This window comes from Oncorhynchus keta, chromosome 30 (genome assembly GCF_023373465.1).
Source record: "Oncorhynchus keta strain PuntledgeMale-10-30-2019 chromosome 30, Oket_V2, whole genome shotgun sequence".
Taxonomy (NCBI): Eukaryota; Metazoa; Chordata; class Actinopteri; order Salmoniformes; family Salmonidae; genus Oncorhynchus; species Oncorhynchus keta.
The window spans coordinates 44,869,897-44,895,370 of NC_068450.1; the positions used below are offsets into that span (position 1 = coordinate 44,869,897).

Sequence of the window (25,474 nt, forward strand, 5' to 3'; positions counted from 1 at the left end):
ATTTCATTTTGTTAGAGATTGGTTGTCTGGCAACAAATTGTCACTACATTTGGGAAAAACTTTATCGATTTTGTTTGGAACAAAACTTAGATTGCTTAGGGCTGACAAAATAACGGTAACCTGTGCAAACAAGGAGATTGAATCTAAAACAAGTGTATCTTATCTTGGTGTTTCCCTGGAGACCCGATTGCTGCTAAAATTCTTTCTAAAATGGTGAACAAATTGACATGTTTATATCGCAACACTAGATATTTGAACATTAAAGTTAAGAAATTGCTCGTCTCAACCTTAATTTAGTGTAATTTTGATTATGCCTGCTCTGCTTGGTATAGTGGGCTATCATAAAAGCTGAAAAAGATAATGCAGGTCATGCAAAATAATGTTAGGAGTTCCCGGTGGGCTCGTTGCCTTTGGAGTTCAGAGTGGACCAACTTAAACTTGACATCTTAAATGATTGTGCCCCAGGTTACATGACAAAAACACATTGATATGGTCTATAACCAACACAGTCACAATACCAGAGCTAGTGTTATGTCTTGTAAAATGCCAAGAGTAAACAGTACTGCGAGGAGCATGTTTTTCCATAGAGGTATTTGTCTATGGAATAGCCTTCCCTTGGAGAGCAAGCAAAGAAAAAGTTAAATTAGATTTAAAAAGCAGTTAAAAGGTTTCCATTTGGACAAGTTTGTCTCAGTAAGAGAAACCACTCCACTGCCCCTTGTGCCCCCTACTGCTGGTCAGGTGTATTTATGTGAAGGATTGGTATGATTTGCAATTAACAGATTGTTTTAATGTGAAATGAATATGGTTGATTTTTAAGGTTCGGGAGAAGTGCAGTGAATAGTGCCACTTTTTAGGATGTCAATATAAATGAATGTATTTATGGTTGTTTGTAATTTTGTCTTGCCTTTTAATCATTATAAGTGTTATTGTTTTTACCATCGAGGACCACTTTGGAAACAAGCGTTTTAATTAATACTTTCAATAATACAATGTGGACCTCGGGTTCCACATTGTACATTTGGTTGTATATGTCTGTTACTCAAAATAAAATCAATTATATAGGAGTCTAGCTAACCTGTAAAGTATGGTTCAGTTTGGCTGCATGGTGGCGCTGTTGGACGGGAAAAATCATCACAGCCATATTGTTTGAGCAAGAGTCTTGGAAAACACAACATTTGGTGCTGATCTGTTCAGTGGTTCTGTAGAAGAATACGTTTTAAAAGTAGTCAACATCATTGAAAATGGTCCAAAATACATCAAAAACATATTATATTGCATGATCAGTTTGATTTCTGTTATTTGGCAAGTGTGGTAAACAGTACCGAAATAAATTGTCCTAGGGCAGGCAATGTCTCCAATTTTTCCTGATGATGGGTAACTCATTATCAGAGCACCATGCAGGCCAGGGAAGCACCATATCCGAGAACAATGAATCAAGGACAATATTTCATGTATAAAAATCATAAAACATTTCAGAATATACAATATTTCAAGGCAATCTTTACAATTTATCTAGCAACATATTGCTTATTGCACACCATGTTTGCTCAGGATATTAAAATTGTTAGTTTTGAAGGCATCGAGATGTTTAGAATCCTAAACTTTGTCCAAAAACAGTTGCAGTCATGGTCTGTGGTTGTTTAGAACTAAAACAATACCTTTCATTATTTATTCCACAACTGCTGTTCTGCATACTCATGAATATAACTGTGCTTTATTCCAATACACAATATAATGATTACACATTGATATACTACATTCCTGCAACAATACAAGAGACTATATGCAGATACAGTTTCAACATACCAGCATAAGGATAAAATACCCTAAACAGAAGGTTAGCGCAACAAAAAATGCTAATCTTGTGCCATAACAAAAGACATAAGCTACAACATCACTACACTACACAATTACTGATAACTGTAGAGGCACATATATACACTGCATCTGTTAGGATTCACCAAAATGATTACAATATAATCAATTCTGATGTAGTATTGACACATTTATTATTATTACTCAAAACATAAATCTGAGAATATATTCCTGACAGTGCTTATGTGGAATGGTTGCTTTGGTTTCAGTTGTCCAGTGATTTGACTGAGTCATGTAATTTTGACTAAATATATCGTTAAAAACGTATAAATTTCGCCAACCAGCATTGTGGTTTTTTCAAGTGATCAGGTGTGCAACTTTCACTGGGGACGGACGGACGGACGGGGGGGGGACATGGGGGGCATGTCCCACATTCTGGAGTTGCATTTTTATCCCCTCCAGTTTTCGATCGGTCTGTTAGGAGGTTTGGAGTGTTTATCCGACTGGATCAAAAAAATTTAAATTGTCCCCCCCACTTCTAAAACCAAAAGTTGCATCCCTGCAAGTGATATACGTGTAACTGAAAAATAAAGGAAACCCTTGAGTAAATAAGGATACAAAGTATATTGAACACAGGTGCTTCCACACAGGTGTGGTTCCTGAGTTAATTAAGCAATTAACATCCTATCATTCTTAGGGACATGTATAAAAATGCCCAGTTGTCCATTATTTTAGCTACCACGGCTAGAAGGAAAAATATCAGTAGGCAAGTTTCCATTGACAAAAGCAATGTTGCAAAATAAATCAAATGTTTAATGGAAACGGCAGACATAGGAGACATTTTCTGAAGATCAACATTTTTATCCGTTCGACAGAGGTGAATTTTTCTTCAGTCGAACTTTATTTATTAATGCACAATTTGCCTAAATGGGTAATGAAAATACTTCAACCACTACATTTTTATTCCACACTGTAGGTTTTTGCAGGAACATTTTAATTTTTTTGGTGTGACATCATCATGCCCAGCTGTTTGTAAATCGACAAGATAGTTAAATGGCTAGGCACCCTAGCAGGCAATCGTTGCATCTATTTTCAATGCAAACTTTCTAAAAGTCGACCAAAGAAAAAATATATATCACTGGACAAGTTAATGGAAACATAGCTACTGACTTTGAAAGGGGGGTCTCAAATGTGCATAGAGGGTTTAAAAGTGTGTGCGTGTGTGTTTCAAGTTAAAGTTGTATTAGTCGTATGTATACTAACGTACTGTATACTACATAATGAGTATATACTAGATATTATTAGTTCATTTTAGTATACTGTAAACGCCACAGTATCCTTTCAGATGAGCGTACTTGCTCTTCACCTGTCTACCAGAAGTTGATGCTGTTGCTATGCTAGCTAATTAGCATAACAAATTACTAGTTAGACATTTTATGACTTCGGGTGTGTTCTTAAATCCAATATGGAGTGCCAGAGTGCATTCGTAAATTCAGAGCGTTGTCAGATTGTCCATTTGGGAATTCAGAGCATTTCGCTCTCGGAGCGTACAATGAAAGCTCGTGCAGAGGAGTAGGGTTGACTTGAGCGTTCTGACCTTACAACGGCATTCAAGCACCCAAGCTAACTTGCTAGCTAGCTTGCTAGCTACTTCCAGACACAAATGAGACAAATGACCATTTCCTCGCCCTAGAAGAGCGGCTTATGCAGTTTTCATGTTATCCAGTGCGTTGGTGACTAACTGTGCTGCTGGCAACAATTTAATTATGCTTTTTTTGCTGACACCGGCCATATTCAACGGGTGTTGAGCACTCGTAAATTCATTTTTCTGTGCTCTGAATTTACGAAAGCACCCGAATGACCATTGAGACATCTGGGAACTTTGCATCAACTTCATGTAATTGTCAATAAAAGCATTTGACACTTATGAAATGCTTATAATTATACTTCAGTATTCCATCTGACAAAAATATCTAAAGACACTGAGGCAGCAGACTTTTAAAATTTATATTTGTGTCATTCTCAAAACCTTCGGCCACGACTGTATATACTCAATTCACGTAACAAATAGTATTGTAATGACCTGACTAGATCATAAATGAACAATTTTACACAGGCTACTGTTTGGGCCGTAGCACACGCCAAATAGATGACAGATAACCCACAAGCCAATCGTGACCTTCTCTTGTGAAACCCAGACGTAAGAGAGAGAGAACAAAGGCTGAACCTGGTCTTAACTTCCAATGCTCCACCCCCCTGCCCAACCCCCCTCCACGCCACTCCGCCAACCACCAGGATGCCCGGCATCAGAACATTCCAGGCATTCCCGTGATTGGCAGATAGCAGGTTGATTGACAGGTCGGACCCCGCGAACACTGGTCAGTACAACACAACCACCTCCTAGCCTAACACATAACACACAGCTGTCTGTGCGGGTCGCTACAGTATGGTTAGTGCGGTTAACATGAGTATTCGAACACAGCGCTGGTATACAGTGCCTTCGGAAAGTATTCAGACCCCTTGACATTTTCCACATTTTATTAGATTACAGCCTTATTCTAAAATTGATTTAAAATAAATGTTTACCTCAATCTACACACAATATCCCATTATGACAAAGCAAAAACAGGTTTTATAAATGTTTGCTAATTTATTAAAAATGAAAAACATATATTTACATAAGTATTCAGACCATCTACTCAGTAATTTGTTAAATCCCCTTTGGCAGCAATTACAGCCTTGAGTCTTCTTGGGTATACATTCAGAGTCCTGAACCCACTCCTGCGTTATCTTGGCTCTCTGCTTAGGGCCGTTGGGCCTTTGCTCTGGAGCAGGTTTTCATCAAGGATCTCTCTGTACTTTGTCTCGATCAGGAGTAGTCTCCCAGTCCCTGCCGCTGAAAAACACCCCCACAGCATGATGCTGCCACCACCATGCTTCACCGTAGGGATAGTGCCAGGTTTCCTCCAGATGTGACGCTTGGCATTCAGGCCAAAGAGTTCAATCTTGGTTTCATCAGACCAGAGAATCTTGTTTTCCCGTGGTCAGAGTCCTTAAGGTGCCTTTTGGCAAAATCCAAGCGGGCTGTTGTGCCTTTTACTGGCTTACGTCTGGCCACTCTACCATAAAGGCCTGATTGGTGGAGTGCTGCAGAGATGGTTGTCCATCTGGAAGGTTCTCCCATCTCCACAGAGGAACTCTAGAGCTCTGTCAGAGTGACCAAAGCCCTTCTCCCCTGATTGCTCAGTTTGGCCAGGCAGCCAGCCCCAGGAAGTGTTGGTGGTTCTAAATGTCTTCCATTTAAGAATTATGGAGGCTACTGTGTTCTTGGGGACCTTCAATGCCCCAGATCTGTGCCTCGACACAATCCTGTCTCGGCGCTCTACGGACAATTCCTTCGACCTCATGGCTTCGTTTTTGCTCTGACATGCACTGTCAACTGTGGGACGTTACATAGGCACTGTGTGCCTTTTCCAAATCATGTCCAAGCAATTTAATTTTCCTCAGGTGGACTCCAATTAAGTTGTATAAACATCTCAAGGATGACCAATGGAAACAGGATGCACCTGAGCTCAATTTCAAGTCTCATACCAAAGGGTCTGAATTCTTATGTAAATAAGGTATTTCTGTTTTTGCTTTGTCATTATAGGGTAATGTGTGTAGATTTCTGAGGCTTTGTTTTATTTAATCAATTTTAGAATAAGTCTAATGTACCAAAATGTGGAAAAAGTCAAGGGGTCTGAATAGTTTCCAAAGGCATTGTACACCAGGGATGGGAAACTCCAGTCCTCGGGGGTCAGAGTGGTGTCACTTTTCCCCCCATCTGCAGCAAACACAGCTGATTGAAATGAATTCCGTTCAAAACTGAAGATCATGATAAGTGTATTATTGGTGTAAGGTGTGTTAGCTGGGGCTGGGGCAAAAGTGTGACACCAATCACGACCCCGAGGAGTGGAGTTGCCTATCCCTCGTATACACCGTCCAACTAAATGCTTACTTTCAGGTTCCTTCAACAATGCAACAAAAAATAAGAAATAATAAAATACGAACAATGTAAATGTAGAATAGAAGAAACATTTTAGCATATGTATAATAAAGGAAGGCACAATTTATAGTGAAATATTTACACGTATTTTGGGGAGATTCGGGGGAAAATGTTAAATTTAGCATTATCTAGCAATCATAATAAAAAGGTCTGGTAGCAGCAGTTAGCTTGTATAGTGCCTTCAGAAATTATTCACACCCCTCGACTTTTTCCACATTTTGCTGTTTTATAGCCTGCATTTTGAATGGATACATTCCATTTTTGTGTGTAACTGGCCTACACAGTGTCTAGGGCGGTTTGTGGTGGCCCTAGACACTTAAAGTTAGTGTTTCCTTTATTTTGGCACTTACCTGTAGGTTTCCTTCTAATTATATCAGTAAAACACATATAGAATGTTCTCTTCTGAGTCTCATTGATAGCCCTGTAGAGCAACATTATCATGGAATTTAAAGTGCCACTGTAGTGTCATGGATATGTTCCCCTTTGTTTGCACTTGCTTTTTTGGCCTCAGAGAAATTCTCTTTCCACACAGCAGGTATGACACTCCCAACTTTCCTTAGATCCACATATTTGATGCATCTTTTAGAACATTGTCATCATTGTCATGAAGCCATCATTGGTTTTTGATATCAACAGACTTCTCTAGATTTAGCAGTAAATTGTAAGAACCTCTACTATTGCCCTTTAAAATAACATCTTCTTCGCTTCATGGAAAGATTGAGATGTTCATCTTCAAAGTTTGTGCAAGTGAGGTCCTCTGCTGCATTGCCTGTTTTATCAGAGCTCCTTTGTACCTATTCGACTGGGGTCACTTCTTTGTGTTACTGAGCTTGCCGAAAAAATGCCTCGAACATGGCCCGGAATCTGGAGTTGACGTCTGCCAGCAGAGCAGCAGGGGTGTCGAATTCCAACATCTGTTGTGGAATTGAGAAAATAAATAAAGTATTTTATGACCAACAAGTCTTTTGACTCACAACAGAAATGTGCCCTTAAGTATAATGTAGTATATCAAATATTTTGTTTAGTATATTAGCCCACCTTTCATATGATTCAATAGATTTGAGCTACTTTTGACCAGAACCCTATAGTCCCTGGTCAAAAGTAGTGCACTATACATAGGGAATAGGGTGCTATTTGAGACACATTATATATTTCTATGGTGCAGAAGACCCACCTGTCCCTGGTCCAACACCATGATCCTGTTACAGCTCATCACAGTATTGAGGCGATGGGCGATGATCAGCGTGGTGCAGCTGCTGAACGACTCATGGATGGTGTCCTGAATCAGCTGGTCTGTCTCTGTGTCAATGGCTGCCGTGTCGCCTCGTCCAACAGCAAGATCTGGTAACCCCCAACACATGTCACATTTAAGCACACTTTGCAGAGAATGGTTCAATCTCTAAGGTTGGTAGAATAAGGAAGTAGTAATATTGGAAAGAATGGAAAAACAGTGTTGGTTATTTGAATATGGACGTAAATATTATAATCTTAATTAAGGAGTGTTATAACTAATGTAAGACTAGTCCCTAAATGCAACATCTTTTGTCATCCTCAGTTGTTTGTATTTCCAACTGCATTCTACAGAATCAAAGTGAAATAACAATAGAAGCCATGTGGTGGCAATGTTACGCCTTTGGGAAGTTGCTGCCTTACATTCTCAATGTTCTTATGTGACAACCTCAAAAAGTAGGATGTGATGCACACAAGCTTTCCTATGTGATAACATCAAATAAAATACATCTAACTGCCCTCATCTGTTGTACTGTGTGTCTGTGTGTGGTGTGGAGAGAAAGAGACGTGACACTGGTGTGTGTGTGTGTGCGTTTACCTTGCTGTGTCTAAGCAGTGCTCTTGCCACACACCGTAGTTGTCTCTCTCCTACTGAGAAGTTCTCTCCGTTCTCGGTCACCTCAGACTGGAGGGAAAGGGGCAGTTGGCTGATCTGAATATGATGGTAGACAAAATTAAGTCAAAACACAAGCCACAGATATCGTTTTTTCAACTGTTCAAACAACTCTAGAGGGGATTTTTAATCTTAAACAGGTCTAGGATTTGTTATCAATTACTCTCAGCAGTAATAACACTGAAGTAATCATCTGAAGATGTATAAGGCAATGCATACATACTATGATGCCAACATAAAGACTACTAGATTAATAAGAAAAGCTCATTCATTGTTTAAAAATGGCCTTTTTGCCTTCGTGCAGATTACCATGTCTCATTTTCGATTAATTGAAAATGATACTTTTTTCAAAGTATCTGTCTTTTTCAAACAAGCATTGCAGAGCTGGCTACAATTTCAATTTCATCCCCCTGAAAAGATAGAACGAATATTATGGCTGAACTCAAATGTCCTGGTTGATGAAATACTTGTATTTATGGGAAAGATTTTTGAAAAGGTTCTTTTGTTCTTAAATTATATTATAAATTGTAATGGTAGAGTTATGTCCTTCATGGAGTGATCAGAATTGTACGGGAAGGTCTGCTCAATCCAAGAGTACAACCAATTGATTACAGCATTGCCCCACAAATGGAGGAGGCAGGTGGCAGTGGGAGGAGGTAGGGAACTGGTCCGTCTTCCCAATATAAAGGATCAAAACTGGTGGAGGAATAAAAATAGCATAAATAGGAAAGTATACCAGTTTCATTTGAGGACCAGGATGTTGACAACTGTGCCATACAGATTGAAAAATAGTTGGGAAGAGATGTACCGATTCCATGGTACATGGTGTATGAGTTGATATATAAAACAACGCACGATTCAAGACTCCGTGCTTTTCAGCTAAAATTATTATATACAATTCTCGCCACCAACAAAATGTTGAATATTTGGGGCATAAAATCATCAAAGCTCTGCAGATTTTGTTGTGAGGATACAGAATCAATAGACCATTTATTTTGGTATTGCCCTAAGGTAGCCTGCTTCTGGTTTCAGGTTTAGGAATAGCTGAAAATGCATAGTATTGATCTAAAATTGACCCTAGAAATAGTACTGTTAGGAGATCTGGAGAGACCGAGTCAGTCAATGATTAATATACTAATATTCTTAGTAAAAGTATTTTTCTTCAACACGCAATCTATAGATTCTATTCAATTAGATAGATTGAAATTGTACATTAAACATCATAGCATAGTTGAAAGATATGTGTTGCGTAGAAACACGAAGTGGCTGGCCAGCAGAGATAGATGGGATGGGCTGAGGGAAGCTGAGGTGTAACGATCGTCGTTGGAATGAGACCAAAGAGAAAACGAAAGCGCACAGTTCTGTCAGGTAAACAGAAAGCAATCACCCACAAAACACAGGTGGGAAAAGGCTACCTAAGTATCATTCTCAATCAGATACTATGAACGGCACCTGCCTCTGAGAACCATACTAGGCCAAAAGCGTAGAAAATATAAACTAGAAAAAAGAACATAGACAACCCACCCCAACTCACGCCCTGACTAACCTAACACAAAGACATAAAAATAAACTAAGGTCAGAACGTGACATGTTGGTATGTGGAATTGGAGACAAGTGGGAGTGGAGTTGCTGTGTGAGAGAGAGAATGATGGTCAAGAGATAAAAGGAGAAATAAAAGTACATTTGAATGACACTAAGTGGCAGTGTTTTTACAACTAATGCCGGTTTGCCTGAGGCTGATGCCGTGCAGGTGTTTGTACACATGCATATATATACACACACTCAAATAAACACATACAAGAACACACACATACATCTTGGAGAGTTTAGGTTTCACAAGGTTGTGACCATGATCAAGGAAACTATGACATATATTTTATATCACCCTCACACATAAGTATGGCTCTGTTGCAGAAAGACTGATACATGTTTGATAGTGTGTTGATGCTGTATTGTTTATCCTTCATGTTCTAACACTTTAATGTTACCCCTTCCTTGTGTTTTTTCTGTAATAAACAATAAATAAAAAAATGTAAATGACTACTTGAAATTTTTAAACAGACATTTATCATTATATTTGTGGTCTCTACCATCTATCCCTACTTACCACCTCCCTTTATACGTGTCTTCTCAAGTGCATCCCAGATCTGGGCATCTGAGTATTTATTCCATGGGTTCAGATTGGACCTATTTGGTAAGAAAAAATAAGAATAAAGAATCAGACACTGATCTGGAGTCAGTACATTTTCCCACTAATGGTTAAGGTTAGGATTGGGGGAGGGGAAGCTGATTCTAGATATGTACCTAGGGGAAACTTCGGTAAATCATTCATACATACCTGATGGTGCCAATGAAGAGAACGGGCTCCTGGGGAATGATTGACAGCTTGCTTCTCAGGTCGTCCAATCCAATCTGGGCAATGTTGATGCCGTCGATGGTGATGGAGCCCCCAGTCAGCTCCACCAGTCTGAAGAGAGATCCGCCCGGTGAGGACTTCCATGGACAGATAGTAACAGGGTTGTGAGTGAACTACTCAGCATACCTATGATTAGTTCAGATACATGATAACTGTAATCTTCACATGTTGATGTGATTAAACTGGATAAGGATTACTTCTTTGCTTCTATGAAAATCATTCAAAAACAAAAACGCCATTACAATGAATTCGATACCATCGTTATCACATTATTTCTTAGTAAATACCAGGTAAACACCAGCGGGGAAATAGGACTATAAAATGAAACAGTACTGATGTAAAATGATACACGGGAATAAAGGGATGGTGAGTCTCTGAGCCTGTGCGACCCACAATGCCGATGGTCTCCTCTGGCAGGATGTTAAAGGAGAGCTTCTTGAGTACCAGTGGCAGGTTGTCCTGGTAACACATCTCCACACTCCTGGAAGGAGGTCTGTCCCTTATCTGGCCAGCAGGGAGCAGGAGAGGATGTCCCACTGATCTGTCTTGGTGCCTCACCCTCCAAGCTCTGACAGATTTTTAAAAATCCAATATCAAATTTTATTTGTCACATGCGCCGAATACAACAGGTATTACAGACCTTACAGTGACATGCTTACTTACAAGCCCTTAACCAACAATGCTTTAAGAAGTTAAGAAAAACAAGTGTACCGTAAAAAATGGAAAATAAAAGTAACAAATAATTAAACAGCAGCAGTAAAATAACAATAGCGAGGCTATATGTAGGGGGCAGACGGACAGAGTCAATGTGCCGGTTAGTCAAGGTAATATGTACATGTAGATAGAGTTAAAGTGACTCTGCATAGATCATATATAGAGAGTAGCAGCAGCATACAAGAGGAGTCTGGGTATCCCTTTGATTAGCTGTTCAGGGGTAGAAGCTGTTAAAAAGCCTTTTGGACTTAGACGTGGCGCTCCAGTACTACTTGGCGTGCGGTAGCAGAGAGAACAGTCTATGACTAGAGTGGCTGGAGTCTTTTAATTTTTAGGGCCTTCCTCTGACACCACCTGGTATAGAGGTCCTGGATGGCAGGAAGCTTGGCCCCAGTGATGTACTGGAACGTATACACTACCCTCTGTAGTGCCTTGCGGTCGGAGGCCGAGCAGTTGCCATACCAGGTAGTGATGCAACCAGTCAGGATGCTCTTGATGGTGCAGCTGTGGAACCTTTTGAGGAGCTGAGAACCCAGGCCAAATCTTTTCAGTCTCCTGAGGGGGAATTGGCTTTGTCATGCCTTCTTCACAACTGTCTTAGTGTGTTTGGACCATGATAGTTTGTTGGTGATGTAGACACCAAGGAACATGAAGCTCTCAACCTGCTCCACTACAGCCCAGTCGATGAGAATGGGGGCGTGCTCGGTCCTCCTTTTCCTGTCGTCCACAATCATCTCCTTTGTCTTGATCACGTTGAGGAAGAGGTTTTTGTCCTGACACCACACGGCCAGGTCTCTGGCCTCCTCCCTATAGGCTGTCTGATTGTTGTCAGTGATCAGACATACCACTGTTGTATCATCGGCAAACTTGATGATGGTGTTGGAGTTATGCCTGGCCATGCAGTCATGAGCGATCAGGGAGTACATTAGGGGACTGAGCATGCACCACTGAGGGGCCCCCGTGTTGAGGATCAGCGTGGCGGATGTGTTGTTACCTACCTTTACCATCTGGGGGTGGCCCGTCAGGAAGTCCAGGATCCATTTGCAGAGGGAGATGTTTAGTCCCAGGGTCCTTAGCTTAGTGATGAGCTTTCAGGGCATTATGTTGTTGAACACTGAGCTGTCGTCTATTAAATAGCATTCTCACATAGGAGTTCCTTTTGTCGAGGTGGGAAAGGGCAGTCTGGAGTGTAATAGAGATTGCATTTTCTGTGGATCTGTTGAGACAGTATGCAAATTGTAGTGGGTCTAGGGTTTCTGGGATAATGTTGTTGATGTGAGCCATAACCAGCCTTTCAAAGCACTTCATGGATACAGACGTGAGTGGTACTGGTCGGTAGTCATTTTGGCAGCTTACCTTAGTGTTCTTGGGCACAGGGACTATGGTGGTCTGCTTGAAACATGTTGGTATTACAGACTCAGTCAGGAACAGTTGGAAAATATCAGTGAAGACACTTGTCAGTTAGTCAGCGCATGCGTGGAGTACACGTCCTGGTAATCTGTCTGTCCCTGAATGTTGACCTGTTTAAAACCTCTTCGGGATAGGGCTGTCTACTGCCCCCGCTGGAGTAATTGCGTGCCCATAGTAAACATAATTTTTTTTGGTCAAAAGTTGCTAATATATGCAAATAAAAAATATTATTGAATAGAAAACACTCTAAAGCTTCTAAAACCGTTTAAATTATGTCTGTATGTAAAGCAGAACTCTCAGGGCAGTCATTCTCCCAAACTCTCTCTTGTCATCAGAAAAGTTGGCCCAACTTTGACGTCATCGCCCCCACCCTCCCCAAGCAGTTACAGGTCTGGGAACAGTCTCCCTGTCTTCAGCGCGATCTCAGCTTTCAATGGGGCTTCTCATTGTGAGAATCGCGTGCTCACGAGAGTTTTGGTGGGCCGAAACCTTTCGGTCACGCGAAAAAACAGGTCACTTTTATGCGCGCTCTGCTCAGGTCCTGTCTTTTTTCCAAGATCGATTATACAATGCATGCGTTTCTGTTCGTCCTCACGATTGCTGTACACCTTTATAACATGTTAAAGCTTGATTATGAAGTTAGTTTGACAAGTTTAATCGACATATAATATGTAAGTTTGACGTTTTGGTGCGCATCCACTTGACTTTTGGCTACATTTCAACCGAAATGTGTCGTGTTTGAGAACGGAAAGACACAGACTGCAAAACTAAACGCTGTTTTTGGTAAGTATAATTCCTTCCAGGTCTTCTGATGGAAGAACAGCAAAGGTAAGGGAATATTTATGTGGTAAATTTGGGTTTATGTGGACTCCAAGATAGAGGAGCCATAATGCTACTTTTTGAGCGCCGACTCATAGTATAGCCTAGTGAACGAAACCTGTAACGTTAAAAATAAATGTAACACAGCGATTGCATTCAGAAGAAGTGTATCTAACTATATATATGTAGAACATGCATATTTAGTCAAAGTTTATGATGTGTATTCCTTGTTAGCTGACGTTATCTGCCAGAGCTATCGTCATTTCTCAGGACATTTGAGTAGCATTTTTTGAACGATGCATCATTGTAAACAGAGATTTATGGATATATATAGCATATTATTGAAAAAAACATAAATGTACTGTGTAACATGTTATATTACTGTCATCTGATGAAGAGTTCAAAAGGTTAGTGCATTATTTTTCTTTTAATCCTGCGTTTGTTGATTGCATATTTTTTCAACTTGGCTATGCAAATGAGCTGTGTCTTCGGTGGTGGTTTGACATAAATATGTGCTATGTTTTCGCCGTAAAACATTTTAGAAATCTGACTTGCTGGGTAGATAAACAAGGTGTTTATCTTTCATTTGAGCCATTGGACTTGTTAATGTGTGGAGGTTAAATATTTTTAGGTTCCATTTTTGCGTTCCATGCGCCACCTTCCAGCTGAATGTGTGTGGGGGGGGGGGGTGTTCCAAAATTGGAACCCTAGTCCCCTTCTGGTTAAAGGTTTTACTCACATCGGCTACGGAGAGCGTGATCACAGTTGTCTAGAACAGCTGATGTGCTCATGCAAGAAATTTAGCTGTGCTTCCCTTTGTAGTCTAATATTTTCCCAGCTCTGCCACATCCGACGATCTTCAGAGCCGGTGTAGTACGATTCAATCTAGGTCCTGTATTGACGCTTTGTCTGTTTGATGGTTCGTCGGAGGGCATAGCGGAACTTCTTATAAACTTCCGGGTTAGAGTCCCGCTTCTTGAAAGCGACAGCACTACCCTTTAGCTCAGCGCGGATGTTGCCTGTAATCCATGGCTTCTGGTTGGGGTATGTATGTACAGTCACTGTGGGGACGACGTCATCAATGCACTTATTGATGAAGCCATGTGACTGATGTGGTGTACTCCTCAATGCCATCGGAAGAATCCCAGAACATATTCCAGTCTGTGCTAGCAAAACAGCCCTGTAGTTTAGCATCTGCTTCATCTGACCACTTTTGTATTCACTGGTGCTTGAGTGTTGATCTCTGTAGCTCCAATCCCAAGAAGCGAAGCCACCTCCTTTTTAACAGAAAATGTATTTATAGATCTCCAAAAGCTTGTTGGCGCTATAAGAAAATTTTTACCTTATGATGGGTGGTGTGAAACAGGTCATGTGATGTGTGACGGGCCACACACTGGGTTCTATATCTGCTTCCTGCTGGGATGTCATTGTGTTATTGGGATGTTGTGTTTGTGCACCGTACGCAGGAATGTGTATTGTGTGTGTGTGCCTACTTGCGAGTATGCTGTCTCTGTGTAAGTGTGTGTGTTGTTGCTTCATCTGTGCTTGTGTCCTGCTGCGTTAAATCTATAGGTGTGTGTTTGTGTCAGACTCATGTGTGTACTTTCGATTCAGCCACACATGGTTCAGCCAATCATCAACCTTCCCCCGACTGTTGGCAGCACTCCCTGGTGTCATTAGGCCTACCTACCTACCTTTATATAATGATTGATCCTCTCCACTGATGTGAAGCGAGTCTCAGTCTCTGACAGCAATCTCACAGTGAACTGAAAAAGACCAGTCAGCTGAAGAGGAGAGAGACAGAGAAGGAGATAGAGAAGAAAGCAAGAGAAGCGATAAGTCAATGATTAACACCCGCACACCCTATTACAATCAACCTAGACCCACGTCAACACTCGTGTTCATCCCAGTTTGCAATGATACCCTATGAATTAAGGAGCAGCACAAACCATAAACCTTTACGACCCCTATAGACAGACATGCTGATAAGGCTATACTTCTCCATTCAGCTCAATCAATTTCAATTCATAGTTCCCTAAGAGGGAGCTCCTTCCCACGCATGTAGTAATCCCACAGTGAAATTATAAATAAGACATCAAAAAGCCTTAATACAAACCTTTCCATTAAAGGGGAAGTCAAAATAATTAAACCATAGTAAAGATAATCCCTAACATTGTGTGTGCATTTGCATGTGCGTACTTCCATGCGTGTGTGTGTGTCTGTGTGTGTCTGTGTGTGTGTACCTGCATGGGGTAGCATATGGCCAAGCCTGCATAGGCTGGGGGGATGTGATTGTGCATGAAAACGATGAGCCGGGCTACGGTGGTGACGAGAGTAATGCTGATCAGGTCCAGTCGAACAGCCAGCCAGGGCATAGCACAGCTAAACAGGTAGTGGGAGGCATGGTTGGTGTCTAGTAAAGCCTGGTACCTGAGATACACAGCGACAAACCACTAAGAATGGTTAGTAACAGTCAACAGAATAATAACAGACTACGCGGAACAGAGCAATAACAGACTTAGTCAGAGTCAACGGGCAAATAGCAGACTTGGCGAGAGTCAAAGGGCCAATAACAAGGGACTTGGTGAGAATCGAGGGAGGCCAGGCCAAACATGTTGAACCAAGGACACATGCATTAAAGGGATACTTCGGGACTTTGGCAATTATCATTTTTATGTCTCTGTCTAGTGTGAAGGAAGTTAGAGGTAGTTTCGCGAGCCAATGCTAACTAGCGTCATTGCGAGGAACTTCCTTCAAAAATGTTTTATCCACGAGTTCATCTGATTTTGGAGGACTAAATATTCCGAAGTATCCCTTTAAGGGGCTGGTAAACTGGACACGTACTGTGCTAGCCAGGATTCTACTCTCCTCACCTGTAAAGCCTGCCTGACACACATCAGTTTCAATGGGAGGCTGGCTTCCCTAACCAACTTGTATGATAGAGGCTGCCCAGTACCCACATTAGCTCAGCAGAAATGAAATGCTACTTAACTCAAACTCCAGGAAATGTTACCTAGGGACGTTAACTCATTATTAATTGTGCCACTTGGTAGACTTCTGGTGAACTGTCAAAACCAATATCTTAACAGTGTTTGAACAAACGTCCTGTGACAGACAAAGGAAGTGTCTTCCTCGCAACGCTATATATTAGTGTACTGTTAGTGAGACATACATTAAGTGTCTAACTATGAATGTTATATATTAGTTTACCACTAATGACAGATAAAGGAAGTGTCTTCTTATGAACACTATACACTGAGTATTCAAAACATTAGGAACACCTTCCTTATATTGAGTTGCCCTCAGAACAGCTTTAATTCGTCGGAGCATGGACTCTACAAACTGTCGAAAGCGTTCCACAGGGATGATGACCCTTGTTGACTCCAATTCTTCCTACAGTTGTTTCAAGTTGGCTGGATGTTCTTTGGGTGGTGGAAACATTTTTGATACACAAAGGAAACTGTTGATTGTGAAAACCCCAGCAGCGTCAGAGTTCTTGACACACACACCGGTGTGCCTGGCACCTACTACCATACGCCGCAGCCCGTCTGGTGTTCAACCTTCCCAAGTTATCTCACGTCACCCCGCTCCTCCGCTCTCTCCACTGGCTTCCAGTTGAAGCTTGCATCCGCTACAAGACCATGGTGCTTGCCTACGGAGCTGTGAGGGGAACGGCACCTCAGTACCTCCAAGCTCTGATCAGGCCCTACACCCAAACAAGGGCACTGCGTTCATCCACCTCTGGCCTGCTCGCCTCCCTACCACTGAGGAAGTACAGTTCCCGCTCAGCCCAGTCAAAACTGTTCGCTGCTCTGGCCCCCCAATGGTGGAACAAACTCCCTCACGACGCCAGGACAGCGGAGTCAATCACCACCTTCCGGAGACACCTGAAACCCCACCTCTTTAAGGAATACCTAGGATAGGATAAGTAATCCTTCTCACCCCCCTAAAAGATTTAGATGCACTATTGTAAAGTGGCTGTTCCACTGGATGTCATAAGGTGAATGCACCAATTTGTAAGTCGCTCTGGATAAGAGCGTCTGCTAAATGACTTAAATGTAAATGTAAATACCCCGTTCAAAGGCACATAAATCTTTAGTCTTGCCAATTCTGTACTCACCTGTTCAAAAAGTCATCCCCTCTGCTATAGGCGTGAATGGTGGACAGCCCCTGGAGAGTGCTGGTGATGTGCGAGGTGAAAGGCTGATGTTCTCTAGACGCTTTAGTTCACGAATCAGAACCCTAGTCAGACAAACAGGAAGTGGAACGTCTATTACATATAAACATACCAGAACACCACTTTAGGGATGGTAAAAAAAGAACATTCACTCAGCATTTCTCGAATCTCTACTCTGTGTCTCTGTGACCCCCAGCCAACAATGTTGTTTGAGAACGAAACACCCTTTTTTCTACAACAGCCTTGTGAAATATCTAGGGATGGTGATCAAGGAGAGGATTGAGAAACACTGTGTTATACAGTTGAAGTCAGAAGTTTACATATACCTTAGCCAAATACATTTAAACTCAGTTTTTCACAATTCCTTTAATCAGAGTAAACATTCCCTGTTTTAGGTAAATTAGGATCACCACTTTATTTTAAGAATGTGAAATGTCAGAATAATAGTAGATTTATTTCATCACATTGGGTCAGAAGTTCACATACACTCAATTAGTATTTTGTAGCATTGCCTTTCAATTGTTTAACTTGGGTCAAACATTTGGGTAGCCTTCCACAAGCTTCCCACAATAAGTTGGGTCAATTTTGGCCCATTCCTACTGACAGAGCTGGTGTAACTGAGTCAGGTTTGTAGGCCTCCTTCCGAGCACACGCCTTTTCAGTTCTGCCCACAACTTTTCTATAGGATTGACGCCAGGACTTTGTGATGGCCACTCCAATACCTTGACTTTGTTGTCCTTAAGCCATTTTGCCACAACTTTGGAAGTATGCTTGGGGTCATCGTCCATTTGGAAGACCCATTTGCGACCAAGCTTTAACTTCCTGACTAATGTCTTAAGATGTTGCTTCTATATATCCACATAATGTTCCTCCTCATGATGCCATCTATTTTCTGAAGTGCACCAGTCCCTCCTGCAGCAAAGCACCCCTGCAACATGATGCTGCCACCCCTGTGCTTCACGGTTGAGATGGTGTTCTTCGACTTGCAAGCCCCCCCCCCCCTTTTCCTCCAAACATAATGATGGTCATAATGGCCAAACAGTTCTATTTTTGTTTCATCAGACCAGAGGACATTTCTCCAAAAAGTACGATCTTTGTCCTCATGTGCAGTTGTAAACTGCTTTTGTATGGCAGTTTTGGAGCAGTGGCTTCTTCCTTGCTGATCGGCCTTTCAGGTTATGTCGATATAGGACTCGTTTTACTGTGGATATAGATACTTTTGTACTTGTTTCCTCCAGCATCTTCACAAGGTCCTTTGCTGGTGTCCTGGGATTGATTTGCACTTTTCGCACCAAAGTACGTTCATCTTTAGGAGACAGAACGCATCTCCTTCCTGAGCGGTATGATGGTGTTTATACTTATTATTGTTTGTACATATGTACTGGTACCTTTGGCATTTGGAAATTGCTTCCAATGATTAACCAGACTTGTGGAGGTCTACAATTATTTTTCTGAGGTCTTCGCTGATATCTTTTGATTTTCCCATGTCAAGGAAAGTGGCACTGAGTTTGAAGTTAGGCCTTGAAATACATCTACAGGTACACCTTCAATAGACTCAAATTATGTAAAATAGCCTATAAGAAGATTCTAAAGCCACAACATCATTTTCTGGATTTTAAAAAAACTTCTGACCCACTGAAATTGTGATACAGTGAATTATAAGTGAAATAATCTGTCTGTAAACAATTGTTGGAAAAATTACTAATGTCATGCACAAAGTAGATGTCCTAACCGACTTGCCAAGACTATAGTTTGTTAACAAGTAATTTGTGGAGGGGTTGAAAAACTAGTTTGAATGACTCCAACCTAAGTGCATGTAAACTTCCGACTTCAACTGTAACTCTAATGACGGTGTAGTTATCTGACAGGTTAGTGGACTATGATATGATGAGAGGACACAGGAAGTCAGAGTATAATTCTGCCCAGGACAACCATTTCCTGGCAGGGCTCGTGCCATTTCTGGGCTCCGCTAGAATAATTTCTGATTTCTGTTTGATTTTATGAGCTGCACACCCACACAACCACAACTACGACACAAGAGAGAGGGGTTGATTGACAAAGGTGGGGTGGAGTTCTACTTTTAGGTCAATAGATAGGATTGGCTGCACTTGTGAATAACAAATCTGTCCATAAATGAATCATCCCTTTTTCTCATAAAGCGGAGGGAGGGAGGCAGGAATAGGACAGAGCATGAAACAACATGACACTTGTCCTTGTTCTGAGGTTTCCTAGGTAGTGCACTATATAGGGAATAGGGTGCTTTTTGGGTTTGCTTTTAAATGAGGTAACCATTTAAAGGTAACCATTTAATTTGATGCGATTCAGATGAGTCACGTTGAATATCAAATCTCGAGAAGTCGTTGAGTTGTGACTTTGCACGCCATTTCATCACATTTACTTCTTCGCATTTATTTCATCACACATTGCGGGGTAGTAGGCTAGACGTGAACCACACAAGCTGCACTTTTTATATCTTGTGAATCAAACATGGTTTTCTTCCCACTGATTTTGTATATTACCCAAAAGACCTACAGAACCCTAATCCATCTCTACACTTCTTCTATTTTAATCAACACACGTAGGCATGCACACTCACACACTCACAGCCAATATAATCCCGCTCGTCTAAATCGATTGGTTGGAGCCTGACCTGGATACACGGTTGACAATGAGGAGGAAAGCTCCCAGGGGAAAGAGGAAGAGCAGAAACCAGGGCAATACGATGCACACCATGGCCAGGCAGAAAAGCACCATGGTCAAGTTCTGGAGCAGCATCTCAACATACATGGCCAGACGGACGTCCACTGTGGATGGAGATGGAGAGAGAGATAGACAAAGAGATCGAGAGAGAAAGGGAGATAGAAAGAGATACAGAAAGAGATACAGAAAGAGATACAGAAAGAGATACAGAGAGGGAGAGAAAACTGTCAGATTGTCAGATTGTCTGTGTTGTATGGGGACCTCAATGCGCTGAGTATGAAGTCAAGGCAAATCATTGGGTTCCTCACCCTTGTCCATGTCACGGGAGAAGAGGGCGAGGATGCGGCCCAGAGGTGTCGTGTCAAATAAGCGCATGGGGCTCAGGGTGAGGCGGTGGAATAGCTTGTCGTGGAGCACCGAGGCAGCCCGAACAGTGCACTGACAGACAGAAACACAAATGTGTTCAAACACGGAGCCAGACACAACATAAACATAACAAATACATAGAAACAGCCATAACTCTGGTAAACAGATTGTCGGGACTCCGGAAAGCTTTACCAAACACCCAGACGCAGCAAATGCAATACATATCAGCAGTAGAGATTAGAGAATCGTTGCCAGCATACACAGCTATGTACACATACTAACACTCATATGACGCATATGCTATGTTGCTAATGCTAGCTGGCTTGTTCTTGGATGCAAACATTGGTGAAATGTCAGAACAATTCAGCGAACACAACAGACCCTGTGAGCATTTGACCCAGAGTGCCATGACTTTCTATATGTGGAAAAGGTTAAAGAAACTAAACAGATTTGACTGTTGCTCTGCAGTTTTTGTAGACTGAAATCGCCCGCTCCGGCTCCAATGAGGAGGAATGGACTTCACTTGATATCCTGCAACGGTACTCTGGGAATTTTTCCACTATGCCAACTGTTCTGACCGCACTGACACATGGATTGACTTTTGGGGCGTACACAGCTACATGCGAGAATATATTTCTCACTTTGACAAACGTGTTCAGTCATGACAGAAGAAACATGCTACACCCGAGGAAAGCTCAACAAATCCAGCTGGCATTTGAGGGGGATTTCACAAGAAGATTTCAGGGAGTACGTTATGATCGATTAGCCAGGAAGTCCCACAGAGCATCAAGGAGTCTGAAACTGTTTTGAAAAGGTAAGAAAACGAGCTGGTTGTTTTTTATCCAAATCTTAGTGGCATAATTTCAGCAAAAACCTAGGGTATGGGATGGCAAAATGACATCCTTAGCCAGTCTATAGGCCTACAGGTTTTCAATGGCCTTGCTTTAGTGTGTAGGGCACCGTCCATGGTACCGATAGAGCGCAACAGCAATTTTGTGCATACCTGTCACTTCACACTCAATGTTCTAGGAATTTGAACTTATTGTGATATAGCGTATAGCTGTGGCATTTTGACATTTTCTCAGCCGGTTAGTGTCATACACAAGGCTGCTGAGTCTCACGGTAATTGACTGCAATTAACGTCACAATAAATCCATTATTTATTTTAGTCAGGTCTAAAGAAACATTAGGATATGAAAAAAATATATTTCAGAAAAAACAGAATATTAGTTGGCCTACATGGATGGCTATTCTCCATGCCATAGGCTGTAGATGTGTTCATTTAGCTGACAAGATATACTTCTAAGTCCCATTACATTTTATATTATATGATTTTATAGTAAGAAGAATATGATTGAACTTCGCTGAATAAAACAGAAAGGATATTTTTCCCATTCCGGAGAGAGTGTGCATATGAAACGCCTATGTTGAGCGTAAAAGTGATCGTTTGAAAAAGGTAGTATACACTAGATTGAGTTATTTGGCAACTTTAGTTGTGAATGATATGAACCTCAATGTCTTAGAGACCAAAACATATATGGGCAGCACGATGCGACTATAGGCTACTGATTTGAGAAAGTGGCAAATAAATGATTGCTTCTGGCTGCACAGCTGTTCTCTTATCAATTGATCAAATGTTCACCCATCAGACTATTCTCAATTGAATCGAGTCTTCACTCACTAATAAACTCAGAAAAAAAGAAACACCCCTTTTTCAGGACCCTGTCTTTCAAAGATAATTTGTAAAAATCCAAATAACTTCACAGATCTTCACTGTAAAGGGTGTAAACACAGTTTTCCATGCTTGTTCAATGAACCATAAACAATTTATGAACACGCACCTGTGGAACGGTCGTTAAGACACTAACAGCTTACAGACGGTAGGCAATTAAGGTCACAGTTATGACAACTTAGGACACTAAAGAGGCCTTTCTACTTTCTACTGACTATGAAAAGCACAAACAGAAAGATGCCCAGGGTCCCTGCTCATCTGTGTGAACATGCCTTAGGCATGCTGCAAGGAGCCATGAGGACTGCAGATGTGGCAACTGTGAGACCTACTGTGAGACGCCAAAGACAGCAATACAGATAGACAGGACGGACAGCTGATCGTCCTCACAGTGGCAGACCACGTGGAAGATGGAGGATCGGTACCTCCGAACATCACACCTGCGGGACAGATACAGGTTGGCAACAACAACTCCCCGAGTTACACCAGGAACGCACAATCCCTCCATCAGTGCTCAAACTGTCCGCAATAGGATGAGAGAGGCTGGACTGAGGGTTTGTAGGCCTGTTGTAAGGCAGGTCCTCACCGGCAACAATGTCGCCTATGGGCACAAACCCACTGTCGCTGGACAAGACAAGACTGGCAAAAAGTGCTCTTCACTGACGAGTCGCGGTTTTGCTCACAATATGTGGTAGGCTATGTATTGTATAGGCACAATCATACACCTATGCGTATACATAAGCTTCACTATGCATATGCGTATTTTGAAATAATCATCACCTTAGAAAATGCTGTCCATTTTGTTGTGTTACACTTTGAAACAACATCCACAATGACCATGTTTTACATCTCTTTCATCAAATTGACCTGAGCTGCAAAATCTGGACCCCAACAAATCAGCTGGGCTAGACAATCTGGACCCTCTCTTAAATTATCCGCCGCAATTGTTGCAACCCCTATCACTAGCCTGTTCAACCTCTTTCGTATCGTCTGAGATCCCTAAAGATTGGAAAGCTGCCGCGGTCTTCCCCCTCTTCAAAGGGGGAGACACTCAAGACCCTAACTGTTACAGACCTATATCTATCCTACCCTGCCTTTCTAAAGTATTCGAAAGCCAAATTAACAAACAGATCACCGACCATTTCGAATCCCACCGTACCTTCTCCGCTATGTAATATGGTTTCCTAGCTGGTCATGGGGTGCAGCAGCCACGCTCAAGGTCCTAAACGATATCATAACCGCCAACGATAAAAAGACACTACTGTGCAGCAGTCTTCATCAACCTGGCCAAGGCTTTCGACTCTGTCAATCACCGCATTCTTATCGGTAGACTCAGCCTTGGTTTCTCAAATGACTGCCTCGCCTGGTTCACCAACTACTTTTTGGATGGAGTTCAGTGTGTCAAATCAGAGGGCCTATTGTCCGGACCTCTTGCAGTCTCTATGGGGTTGCCACAGTGTTCAATTCTCGGGCCGACTCTTTTCTCTCTATACATCAATGATGTCGCTCTTGCTGCTGGTGAGTCTCTGATCCACCTCTACGCAGATGACACTATTCTGTATACTTCTGGCCCTTCTTTGGACACTGTTAACAACCCTCTAGACGAGCTTCAATGCCATACAACTCTCCCTCCGCGGCCTCCAACTGCTCTTAAATTCAAGTAAAACTAAATGCATGCTCTTCAACTGATCGCTGCCTGCACCTGCCTGCCCGTCCAGCATCACTACTCTGGACGGTTCTGACGTAGAATACGTGGACAACTACAAATACCTAGGTGTCTGGTTAGACTGTAAACTCTCCTTCCAGACTCACATCAAACATCTCCAATCCAAAGTTCAATCTAAAATTGGCTTCCTATTTCGTAACAAAGCATCCTTCACTCATGCTGCCAAACATACCCTCGTAAAACTGACCATCCTACCGATCCTCGACTTCGGCGATATCATTTACAAAATAGACTTCAATACCCTACTCAATAAATTGGATGCAGTCTATCACAGTGCCATCTCTTTTGTCACCAAAGCCCCATATATTCCCCACCACTGCGACCTGTATGTTCTCGTTGGCTGGCCCTCACTTCATACTCGTCGCCAAACCCACTGGCTCCAGGTCGTCTACAAGACCCTGCTAGGTAAAGTCCCCCCTTATCTCAGCTCGCTGGTCACCATAGCATCTCCCACCTGTAGCACACTCTCCAGCAGGTATATCTCTCTAGTCACCCCCAAAACCAATTCTTTCTTTGGCCGCATCTCCTTCCAGTTCTCTGCTGCCAATGACTGGAACGAACTACAAAAATCTCTGAAACTGGAAACACTTATCTCCCTCACTAGCTTTAAGCACCAGCTGTCAGAGCAGCTTACAGATTACTGCACCTGTACATTGCCCATCTATAATTTAGGCCAAACAACTACCTCTTTCCCTACTGTATTTATTTTATTTTATTTATTTATTTAGCTCCTTTGCACCCCATTATTTTCTACTTTGCACATTCTTCCACTGCAAATCTACCATTCCAGTGTTTTACTTGCTATATTGTATTTACTTTGCCACCATGGCCTTTTTTTTGCCTTTACCTCCCTTATCTCACCTCATTTGCTCACATCGTATAGACTTATTTTTCTACTGTATTATTGACTGTATGTTTGTTTTACTCCATGTGTAACTCTGTGTTGTTGTATGTGTCGAACTGCTTTGCTTTATCTTGGTCAGGTCGCAATTGTAAATGAGAACTTGTTCTCAACTTGCCTACCTGATTAAATAAAGGTGAAATAAAATATATATATATATTTTTTGAACTTAATGTTTATTGTGGTAAAGCATGATATAAGCACAATGCAATTTAATTCAAATGCAAGAATCCTGGAAAATGTTTCCCCATTGTCAATTTCAACTGCCCCCTGGCGCCAGGCCTGGTCACTGTGCAAGTGGAATGTTTCTTGTGTCAGCCCATCTGTCAACGACTCATACATAAATGAATGTCTGGCAGGCTGACACAGAAAGGTTATGACCGTATGTCTAAGTTAACTCAATGAAAAACGTCTGGCCAATTGTACAGAAATGACTTTTGGCAGGAGAAAACACAGTAAATCTATTAATGGAATATCCAACACCCACACATTCACATCACAGCTAGGGGTAAAAAAAAAAAAAGATTAGCCATCTTTGGGAAGTTAGTGGCACACAATTACATGGGGACATGACCTCTGTAATGGGCTGTCAGAATAACTTGAGCAAAGAAAAGGGGACATATATCCAAATGGACTGGGAAACACAGAGGAGCACGCGCACATAGAGGCACGCACGCGCGCACACGCACGCGCACACACACAGAGGCGCACACACACACACGCACGTGCACACAGAGGTGCACACACACA

General features: G+C 41.9%; 1 pseudogene; it reads right to left on the reverse strand.

The window, feature by feature from the left end:
* Positions 1–2,605: 2,605 nt before the first annotated feature.
* The window catches only part of LOC118363652 (ATP-binding cassette sub-family C member 5-like), a 40,120-nt pseudogene continuing 17,251 nt past the window's right edge, over positions 2,606–25,474 (reverse strand).